Consider the following 11,309-nt stretch of genomic DNA (forward strand, 5'->3'; position numbering starts at 1 on the left):
TCATTCGGCACTAAAGAAAACCACACATGCTGTAAAGATCTGTCCACAAGCAAAATTTCCCAACAATTTTTTTTTTCCTAATACTGTTAGGTGTATTTTAATTTTCCTATTTGACAAAAGTGAAACACTTTGTGAAAAGTGGCTCTGACAAAGATGCTTCACCCCGTGGGCAGGTACTGCCCCAAAACCTGCCTGGCTTCCTCACAGGTGAGCTCTCCAGCCCCTGCTGCCAGCATCAAAATATTCTTCTTTTCCATGTGCCATGCCTGGCAATTTCAGGTGAGGAGGTCTAGGGCACTTTAGATTATTTCTTTGTTTTGTTTAGATATTTTATTTCCCTTTTTATTTAGATTATTGCCAGCAGAGCATTTTGACCTGAGCTCAGTCCTGAGGTTTTCGTCTTTACTTCAAAAAAGCCATGTAAACAGAGTGGTTTAGATTACTGAAGGAAAATGCTATGGAGATCTGTATTGCCACAAAAGGCTTTATTACACAAATATTTGATGCTGAGAAAGAATGTATCTTTCATTAGAGCTCAAAAGGAACGGCTCCAAAGACATTTTATCATGCATTTTTTGATCTGCCTAGATGAAAGCCCTAACCATTATGGAGCACAAGTGAACATTAGGCCTGGTTCTGTTGTCTAGAATCCCACTGTGATTAGTGCTCCACAAGTTCCAAAAAGTTTGGTCCCTCATCAAAAGCTTGTACGTGGGAAGGTAGCTGTGATACAAAGTATGTAATTAACCTGAGAAATTTACATTTCTGTCAAATTGCTAATGAGCAAAATAACATCAGACACAACAATGGAAAGTAAAAAACCTGGTGTCTAAGTCTGAAAGTATTTTAGATATTGAATTATGAGCTTTAATAAGACCAGGGGCTGAATAGTTACTGACTGGATGGAAAAGCAGAAACAATGGAAGTCATGGGAAAATGGTGCAATTGGAACTTGCTTTCAACATTTCACATGGCTTTATAAATATTTAGCACCTGACATGCATATGCCCTTCTCCTACTGCTTTGTGTCTCCTCTTACAGCACAGACACTGCCTAAAACAGATTAGGGCCTTGCAAAATCTTTAATAATAATTAGTCTCAAATACAAGAAATGTATCTGAATCTTGATTAACAGAACATGATCATTAATACAACTATTCATATTAATCATGATGTAGTCAATTATCAAGCAAAAGAACTAAAATCATGCTCAATCATGAGTTGAGATGCAATGAAAAGAATATCTTCTTTTTATCCTTTGCTTTAAATTTGACAGGTCGTCAAATATTTCTTTAGAAGTCAAGAATTTCTTTGCATGGGAACATGCACTTCAAATTGCAGAAAGAGGTTTCTGAAGCACCTCACAATTCTCAACAAATTCTTTCAACAGTGTAATGTTTGCAAAAAATCAGAACACATGTTCATAATCTACTCAGGTAAACACAAGATGGCTAAGGTTAATTTGATTTTTCTTCCTGATGTCATAATTAAAGTATGAATATCATTTAGACATCAGTAGATAAAAAGTATGTCAATGAAGGACAAGAAAAAATTCAAATTACTAAGGAGCAAAATTACCCTAATTTCAGAGTGGAACGTTTGTAAGCAGTGTGTAATCAGTCTTCAGTTTAAATGAAGATGAAATGAGACTCTTAATTAAATAATCTATTATTGTGTGTACTGGGAAATCGAGCCTAAACATGTACAAGTGCAAAAGCTAAAAGATCCAGCTCCAGTCAGCATTCAATTGCAAAGAACTTTTAGTACAGTAACACTGGCCAAAAATATTTTATTTCTGGGGGAGCTTTTTGAGGGGAGTTGTTTTGTATTGTGTGGCATGAAACGCAGCTGAACAACCCACTGCATGTTTCCCTAGGTGTAAGGAGGGTCAAACTCGAGCCCAAGGTACAAACTTGAAATGCTGATGACACTGATGAGTGTCATGGGCTGGTGTTTGAGCACGGTGTATCCATGAGCAAACACAAGCCTGCAAGGAGACGTTCTGCGATGCTCTGCGAGGAGCCCGTTGCTCACTTGTCACTTGGGCACACCCATGCCCAATTTTCTTTTCAGCAAGCAGCATGATCCCCCGTACCCCCCACTCCGAGGCAATTACTCATTATTATTGCTGGAAGGAACAATAGCACAGCAATCCCCGAGAGCACGTTCGGCCGCGGCGCTGAGCAAACATCGTCACTCGCGCCGTCCTGCCTCGGCACGGCCCTGCTTCTGGAACAGCACCAGCACCAGCCAACCAGTCTGGCAGCACTGAGAGGCATTGCCTTCTCATCAAACATCTCCTCCACCCCAGAACGTGCCTGCAGGGGCTTCCTCTGCAGCATTTGTGGGGGACAGAGGGCGTAGGTGAGGCACTGAGAGCCACCTCGTGTTCAGGAGCCCCAGTCCTACTGGCAGAAGGGGCACAGGTTTAAGTGTCTGTGGCTTCCAGTCAGAGCTGTCCCCCAAAAGGCAGCTGCTTTTGAAAATCACACATGGACACGGGCCAAAAAACCACTTAGACTCTTCTTGGAAATTGTACAGATTTCAAATGTTATGTCTTTGATACTTAAAGCTGAAAACTAATAAGAAGGGAAGCATATGGGTTTATACCAGGACAAAACTTTTGCAATTTCATGCACTGAAACCTGCCCAGAGTTACCACTGGTGCAGTCAAAGAAGGGCTCTTTCCACAGGCCCAGCTCTTCTAGGCCATAGCAATACATGGGTAGAAAGTGAATTAATCCAGCACAGTCCCATTGAACTGTCTGTTCAAGGCTCACATCCATGACACTGACACTGTCCCACTGAACTCTTTATTCAAGGCTCACATCCATGACTCTGTAGCATTCTCCTGGCTGAGCATCCACATCTCATGTCCGATCTGAGCTGCTCCACTAATTGAGCAAGACAATTTTAAATGGTTATTGTGAAAGCCTAAATTTCCACAAACCCAACTACCTGACCTAGATGATGCTCAGCTGATGTGAAATTTGCAGGAAGGAAAAAACCCCAGCCATTGTCAGCTCCTGACCTCCTTCTAGGAAATGCTTCTGGATCCAATTTACTTCCATAGAATGAAACCCAAGTCAAGGGCTGCCAAGACTAACTGAGGACACTTATGCTCCAGCAGGATGAGCATGAGACATCCCCAAAGGTGGCTGGAGGCAGCAGCAGTGCACAGGAACCCTCAGCTGCTGCTTCCCCAGCTTTGGAAACCTATCACTGCCTTGGATCAAGGAGGAAACCTCAGCTCTGCAATCTTGCATTCAGGCTTGCTCTGGTTTTAACCTGCTGCAATTAGCATCACTCAGTGCTGGTGCTGATAACAGAATTGCTGCTGTGGCGTAGGAAGATCCATCCTCCCTGATGGAGTGAGATCAGGAATGGATCCCCAGGACAGCCACACATCCCTGCCAGAGCAACCTAGCTTTGGAGAATCATGCTATGCGGTGTGCCACTTTTATCTTGGTCATCATTTTTGTCCTGACTTTACTGCACTGCATAAAATCTGGAAGTAGAAATGCACACAGAGATCTCTAAGATGTGCTACATTGATAGTTTGGAGATGCTTATGGTGTTAAACTGCATGAAAACAGATGTTTATAGTAAGCCTTGACATTAATCTTATGCTGGTAAATTATGCTAGAGGGAAGAAATTGCACTCAGATGTAAGACATTGATTTCAATCTCCTTTTTTTTTTTTTTTCTTGTATCATTTGACAAAAGGAAGAGGAGAATCTTAGTCATTACTGCTGGGTGGACTTCTAGCCAAAACTGATTGCTAGAAACATTAAAAAAATCCCTCTTAGCTCAGAAAATAATGTCACAGTAGAAAAAACACTGCCAAAAGTTTATGTCAGCAAGTTTAAAGAGGCAAGACCATATCACCACTAATTCATATATTAAAAAATGTTCAATTTTATATATACTGACAACTCGTACACCGTCATCTTCAGCACGAGCAACAAACATTTATAGCCTGAAAACAAACATTCAGGGAGTGTCGCAGACATCTTTTTATGAAAAATTCTTTCCTTAGGACTTTTCCTCCTGAGAAGCTGAGAGGCCTCAGGAACAGAATGTAAACAATGGTTATCTGCTGCTGTGGAATGCAACAGGTGCATCTGGGATTGGCTCATGTTGTTGTTTCTAATTAATGGCCAATCACAGTCAGCTGGCTCGGACAGAGAGTCTGGGACAGCTACCTTTGTTACTAATTCTTTTCTATTCTTAGCCAGCCTTCTGATGAGAACTTTTTCTTCTATTCTTTTAGGATAGTTTTAATGTAATATATATCACAAAATAATAAATCAAGCCTTCTGAAACATGGAGTCAGATCCTCATCTGAAACCCCTGTGAACACTGTCACACAGCGAGTGCCCAGCCTGGCCTTTCTCAACAGCAAACACTTAACTGCAGGTGAAACTGCCCTGCAAACCTGCCCAAACCCAGGCTGTGCTTCATTCCCTTGGGCTGAGAGGAGAGCTGAGGCTGAGTGCAGAAAGTCTGGGGAGCCTGCAGAAGATGCATTGCCCTAGGAAAAGCCACAAGGGGAGAAATGTGGCTTCATAGCAGCAAAGCAAAGGCTACAAGGCTACAAAAGGCACACAGCCAGCACTTGCTGCTCTCTTCCTGTGCAACTGCACCACGGCATTGTGGCGATGGAGCATCGCAGAGCAGGGTTTGCAGCAGCAGTTCTGATGTGTTCCAAACGTTTCCTTCCTTATTAGGAGTCTCATCAGCTAATTGTTCCAGTGCCTGGAAGTGTCCTGGCTTTTCTGACAAGAGGGAGCTGCTGTAACCAGCACCCCAAGCAGCCTGCCCAAGGTTTTCCTCCTCCTGCCCAGCACGGAGCAGCCAGCAGGCCAACTGCTCCATCATGAGTGTGTTACACTGACAGCTGCCCTCCTCCTCCTCATCACACAGGGCAAGGCATGAAGGAGCTGCAGCATCTTGACAAAGGCCCTTATTAGGCAAAAAAACTGATATTAACCTTTTATGTAAAACATCCACTGTGGTGCAGGCAGCTCTGACATGCGTTTGGGGGCTGGATGGATACAAGATATGATCTCCACTGAGCAAAGGAATCTGCTCATCCAGCACCCTGCCATAGGGATAACATCTGCTGCCTTCACATGGCTGCGTCTTCTCCTTGCAGCTGCATTCCTCTGCAGGTCTCTCCCTCCTACATTTATTCCCTTTCTGCCTTTGGCCCCTGCTTTTCCAGCCCTTCTCCAGTTCCCTCAGCATGTCTCGGGGTGCCAGTGGCCTTGGGGGGCTGGGAGCAAGGAGAAAGATGCAGGAAACCTGTGGGAAGGTGAGCAGCAGGAGGGGAAATCCTGCCACCAGAATTCTGGGTTTCTTCAGGAATTCAAGGCCTTGGAACAGCACAGTGCAAGTGCCAGAGCAATATTTCTTCTTCTGAATAGAGACTCCCCCCCTAGGAGATTCCACCTTTATGGGAGCATGTTAATTATTCATTCAGATGCTTTTTAGCTCCACTTTGTTGCTGTTAAACCAGGAACAGAACCACATAACTGAGCAATTTACCAGGCACTTAATTGAGCTCCAGACCTGGAGCAGTGCTGTCTGCAGCTCAGTCTCATGACTTAATTCCTGCAAGGGCTGAGAGAGAAACCACAGGAAACTACAAAGATGATATAACATGTCTTGGTGAGCATTTTTCAAATACACCACCTCAGGAAAAGCAAGCCTTAGGAGTATTATTGAATCTTCTAATGATTCAGCTTATGGCTTTAGCCAAAATTCCTTTTTTTTTTTTTTTCTCTCTCCTTCACCAAAAAGTTATGACCCTTTCTTTCGCAGGATGAACAATGGTTGCTAACTATAAAATAATACAAAGCTCTTAAACTAATCACAAAGGTTCAGCTAGAAAAAGGAACTCAGTAGCAAAGTGCTGTCACTGGCACTACTCCCAATCAATCTCAAGGATATATCTAAGGTGCAATTTATGGTCCATAAACCAATCCATAATTCTAACTTGGTTTTATTCCAGCACAGCAGCTTAAATATTTATGTAGCTTAAATGAAAGTGGCTAGATATATCCTAGACTCTAGTAGTGCCTTCCTTCCTTCCTTCCTTCCTTCCTTCCTTCCTTCCTTCCTTCCTTCCGCCACTTCCGCCACTTCCGCCACTTCCGCCACTTCCGCCACTTCCTTCCGCCACTTCCTTCCGCCACTTCCTTCCTTCCTTTCCCTTCCTTCCTTTCCCTTCCTTCCTTCCTTCCTTCCTTCCTTCCTTCCTTCCTTCCTTCCTTCCTTCCTTCCTTCCTTCCTTCCTTCCTTCCTTCCTTCCTTCCTTCCTTCCGCCACTTCCTTCCTTCCTTCCTTCCGCCACTTCCTTCCTTCCTTCCTTCCTTCCGCCACTTCCTTCCGCCACTTCCTTCCGCCACTTCCTTCCGCCACTTCCTTCCTTCCGCCACTTCCTTCCTTCCGCCACTTCCTTCCTTCCGCCACTTCCTTCCTTCCTTCCTTCCTTCCTTCCTTCCTTCCTTCCTTCCTTCCTTCCTTCCTTCCTTCCTTCCTTCCTTCCTTCCTTCCTTCCTTCCTTCCTTCCTTCCTTCCTTCCTTCCTTCCTTCCGCCACTTCCTTCCTTCCTTCCTTCCTTCCTTCCTTCCTTCCTTCCTTCCTTCCTTCCTTCCGCCACTTCCTTCCGCCACTTCCTTCCGCCACTTCCTTCCGCCACTTCCTTCCGCCACTTCCTTCCTTCCTTCCGCCACTTCCTTCCGCCACTTCCTTCCGCCACTTCCTTCCGCCACTTCCTTCCTTCCGCCACTTCCTTCCTTCCTTCCTTCCTTCCTTCCTTCCTTCCTTCCTTCCTTCCTTCCTTCCTTCCTTCCTTCCTTCCTTCCTTCCTTCCTTCCTTCCTTCCGCCACTTCCTTCCGCCACTTCCTTCCGCCACTTCCTTCCGCCACTTCCTTCCGCCACTTCCTTCCGCCACTTCCTTCCTTCCTTCCTTCCGCCACTTCCTTCCGCCACTTCCTTCCTTCCTTCCTTCCTTCCGCCACTTCCTTCCGCCACTTCCTTCCGCCACTTCCTTCCTTCCTTCCTTCCTTCCTTCCTTCCTTCCTTCCTTCCTTCCTTCCTTCCTTCCTTCCTTCCTTCCTTCCTTCCTTCCTTCCTTCCTTCCTTCCTTCCTTCCTTCCTTCCTTCCGCCACTTCCTTCCTTCCTTCCGCCACTTCCTTCCTTCCTTCCGCCACTTCCTTCCGCCACTTCCTTCCGCCACTTCCTTCCGCCACTTCCTTCCTTCCGCCACTTCCTTCCGCCACTTCCTTCCTTCCTTCCGCCACTTCCTTCCTTCCTTCCTTCCTTCCTTCCTTCCTTCCTTCCTTCCTTCCTTCCTTCCTTCCTTCCTTCCTTCCTTCCTTCCTTCCTTCCTTCCTTCCTTCCGCCACTTCCTTCCTTCCTTCCTTCCGCCACTTCCTTCCTTCCTTCCTTCCTTCCGCCACTTCCTTCCGCCACTTCCTTCCGCCACTTCCTTCCGCCACTTCCTTCCTTCCGCCACTTCCTTCCGCCACTTCCTTCCTTCCTTCCGCCACTTCCTTCCTTCCGCCACTTCCTTCCTTCCGCCACTTCCTTCCTTCCGCCACTTCCTTCCGCCACTTCCTTCCGCCACTTCCTTCCTTCCTTCCGCCACTTCCTTCCGCCACTTCCTTCCGCCACTTCCTTCCTTCCGCCACTTCCTTCCTTCCGCCACTTCCTTTCCCCTCCTTTCCCCTCCTTTCCCCTCCTTTCCCCTCCTTGAAATTCCCTTTCCTGACATTTCCTTTTCTGAAATTTCTTTTCCTTGAAATTTCCTTCCCCTTCCCCTGGCACAGCTTGGATTGGTATTTTTGGGCTGTGCTTTTTTGCAAGCCATGAAAAGCAGAGATTTGAAAAGAGGTGGATGTGCAAGCCAGTAATGTTGGCTTTTCACAACAGTCTGGGTAAATTAATGCCAAGAAGTTTTTTTCACACTGGAGACCATCAACAAACTGAACTCCAAGGAGAAGAAGGAGGGATCAGCCTCTCCCTAGCTTGCTGTACAGCAATCCCTGCCTGTCCCCTCCCTGAGCAGGGCAGGGAATCAGTGCCTGGCCTTTGGGTGGGATCTGCGTGACACCGGCTGTGCATGGCTGTGGCTGCTCTGCCCCAGACACACTTTGATGTTATGATCAAAACACGCTCTCATTTGGAGCATTTGCATCCCTGCCATGCCCACGTGAGCTCTAGCCATGCAAAAGGGCTGTGCTTGCAGGACTATGCAAAACATCCCCGAGGATTATACAGGAGTTTCCAGGACTTGAGAGAAGTAACAGCAAGAAAAGTTCAAGGAGGAACAACAACTCCTTTTATTAAGCAGTTTATTGTATTACTGTCTGCTCCTACCTGGGGAAAAGGCTGGAAACCTGTTCAGAGGCCCAGCAGTGAATTAGATGCAACTTGTACAATAACTGTGTGGCTCTTGCCAATAGAAATCAGACACAATGTTCCACAATTAACTGCTGACTTCTGATTTTAGGAGGATGGGTGTGAAGGGAAAAAAAAATCTCCTTTCCTCCCTATGTACTTCTTTTCATAAGAATAAAAGTAGAGCCTTGCTGTGGTGTAATTAAGGTTATATATTTGAACTACTTGCTAGAAAAATATATACCTTATTGCTTTTATTTCTTAAAAAGCTGCAATTTGAAATTTCTTAGGCCATAGGAAAGTTCAAACAAACTACTGTTTGTACAGCGCTCTTAGGTCTTCACATGAAAAGCCTAAAAGGTACAGAATATCTGCTAGAACAGCTGTGCCATGAGTTAAATGTCATGGTTTAGCCAATTTTAGTGGCATAAGTTTTCACCCAGTGCCCCATCCAAAGCATTCAGTATTCAGACCTACATTAACTCTGTGCTCAGAGCAAAGGCCTGGCTGCATTTCCTTTGCCATGCTGGCATTAGCAGCCTGAGATTGTGGGTTCCACTTGAACAACAAAGTACTCAAATCCGCATCTCTGTGTGGATAAAATATGCCAAAAAGTCAAAATGTTTTGTCTGCACAGGTGCTTCACAAGAAACGCTCATTCTTCTGAGACCTTGGGAAGGGGAGAAGTTCTGTTTGTCTCACATCTTTGTCACTGCAGAAAAGGATGCTTGAAGGATGCTTTAATACAGTGCTGACAGCAATGAAATTTATTTTTTCCAACTTGTCCATGCCCAGCTGGCAGGCTGGCATCCTGCTTGGCCAGGCCAGCCCCAGCCACCTCCTCCAGGATTCTGGGACATGCTCAGCCTGCCACAAGGAGCAGAAGCACAGGGCAGCTTCTGGGAGGCCTGGAAGGAGGGAAGGCCAGGGTGGCTCCTGGAGGAGCTGGTGTGGGCACAGCCTCAGCAGGAAGGGTGGAGGTGACTGCCACCCAGGAGCACAGAGCTCAGGGAGCTCCACAGGGAGGTGGGAGCAGTGGGTTTGGATCCCCTCAGGCACAGGAGGGCCCTAAACCTGGGTAACCTGCTTCTGGATGAGACTTCAAAGCTGGGACTGCTCCTGCTCTCCCACTCACACGCCCTGAGGTGTGGTTTTACCCACACCCCTCACACAGGGCCTTCTGATGGCTCTTCATGAGGGCTGTGCACAGGGCTGATCATCCCTGGGGTGGCTCTGTCCCCAAGATGTCCCCAGGTGCCCTCACACCCTGGCTCCGGACCCCTGGATTCTGCAGCTCACCCCAAGGGCTCTTTCTATGAAGGGGAAATGGCCCTTCCTTCACTGAACCTTGCTTGGTTTTACCCACACCCCTCACATAGGGCCTCCTCATGGCTCTTCATAAGGGCTGTCCATGGGGCTGATCCCTGGGGTGGCTCTGTCCCCACACTGTCCCCAGGTGCCCTCACAGCTCCGCTCCAGACCCTGGATTCTGCAGGGCCTCAGGACCCTGCTAACAAAGGGAAATGTCTCTTCACTGAACCAGCAAGGTTTTCTGAAGATAAAATACCCTAAAGGCTGTCAGAGCCTGAAAACAGCCAATAGTGACAGGGCTGGTGGATTGAGAGAAACAAGAGTGCCCCACATGGCACCTCCAACCCAGCCTGGCTCTGAGCAGAGAAGCCAGATCTGCCACAGGCTACAGGGAACCTTCCTTGGAGCTGCCATCCTTGCAGGGATCCCAGCCCACAGAGCTAATTGCATCCAGTCTTATGGGGGGAAGAGAAAAGCAACTCTCAGGTTACAGGCAGGGTGCTGGGAGCACCTCTGAGGGCATTGAATTGCACAGGCTGGTTATTCTCTGTGCCAATATGCTTTGCTGAATGCAAAATTAAGGCAGCTGATTAGTATAAGTTCAGTTTACATTAGCCACAGCCTATTTAAGTGATATGATTGCAACGAGGAAGCCCACAAAATGTTTGGGATGAGAAAATAGAAGATCTTTCCTTTGAATATATTACATTTCTCCAATTTGTTTTGAAAAAGTCTGGTTAAGGGTTAAGTACCACTAATGGGCTCAGTGCTTATCCTTTAGCTCTGCTTAGCATAATAAAATAATAATAAATACAATCATAATAAAATACAGGTATTATGAGATATTACTTTCTATTTTTAAAATCTTTTGAAAACTTCAGGAATATATTTCACTCATTGAACTTCTCCTAGTTTAGTAAAACCATCAAATCTACTTATCTGCTCTAATAGTTACTGGTACTAATCTGTTCCCATTGAAATCAATGGCAAAATTATTGTTAGTGAGTACAGGTTCAGGCCCACGTGGATATAAAAAGCTACCACAAAAAAAAAAAAAAACAAAAAAAAAAAAACAAAAAAAAAAACACCCAAAAAAACAAACTCAAAAGACATTTTGAATAAGATATGTTTCAATGTAACCCAATTTCTCGCAGTAGGTTCAGTACTTTTCCTCTCAAGGATTTGTGTATTGGAAATTAAAAGGTGGGTTTTATTCCTTTGTAGTACTCTGTTGTTAATGCCCATAAACAAATATGTTAACAGGCTCAAAAGATTTATTACTCAGTCTGAATGACACAGCCATGTAGATGAACTCTCTAGCAAGCTTCTTTCTTGCTGTGCTTAAAAGATTAGTGACAAAGGAGAAAACAAGAAATTTGAATTGCAGGAGCTTAGTGTGTTTCTGCAGCTGACAAAGGGAAGAGGATGAATCCCTTCCCTCCCACCCAGAGAACAGACATTCCATTGTTCCTCTGCTTGGTAACTGTCCACAACTTGTCTGAATACCTCTCCTTTGGTAATGGCCAGGAGCTGAAATCTTACCATCTGACATGGCAGAAGGACAAGATGGTTCTGAATAGACGAGCA

This window comes from Zonotrichia albicollis, chromosome 6 (genome assembly GCF_047830755.1).
Source record: "Zonotrichia albicollis isolate bZonAlb1 chromosome 6, bZonAlb1.hap1, whole genome shotgun sequence".
Lineage (NCBI taxonomy): Eukaryota > Metazoa > Chordata > Aves > Passeriformes > Passerellidae > Zonotrichia > Zonotrichia albicollis.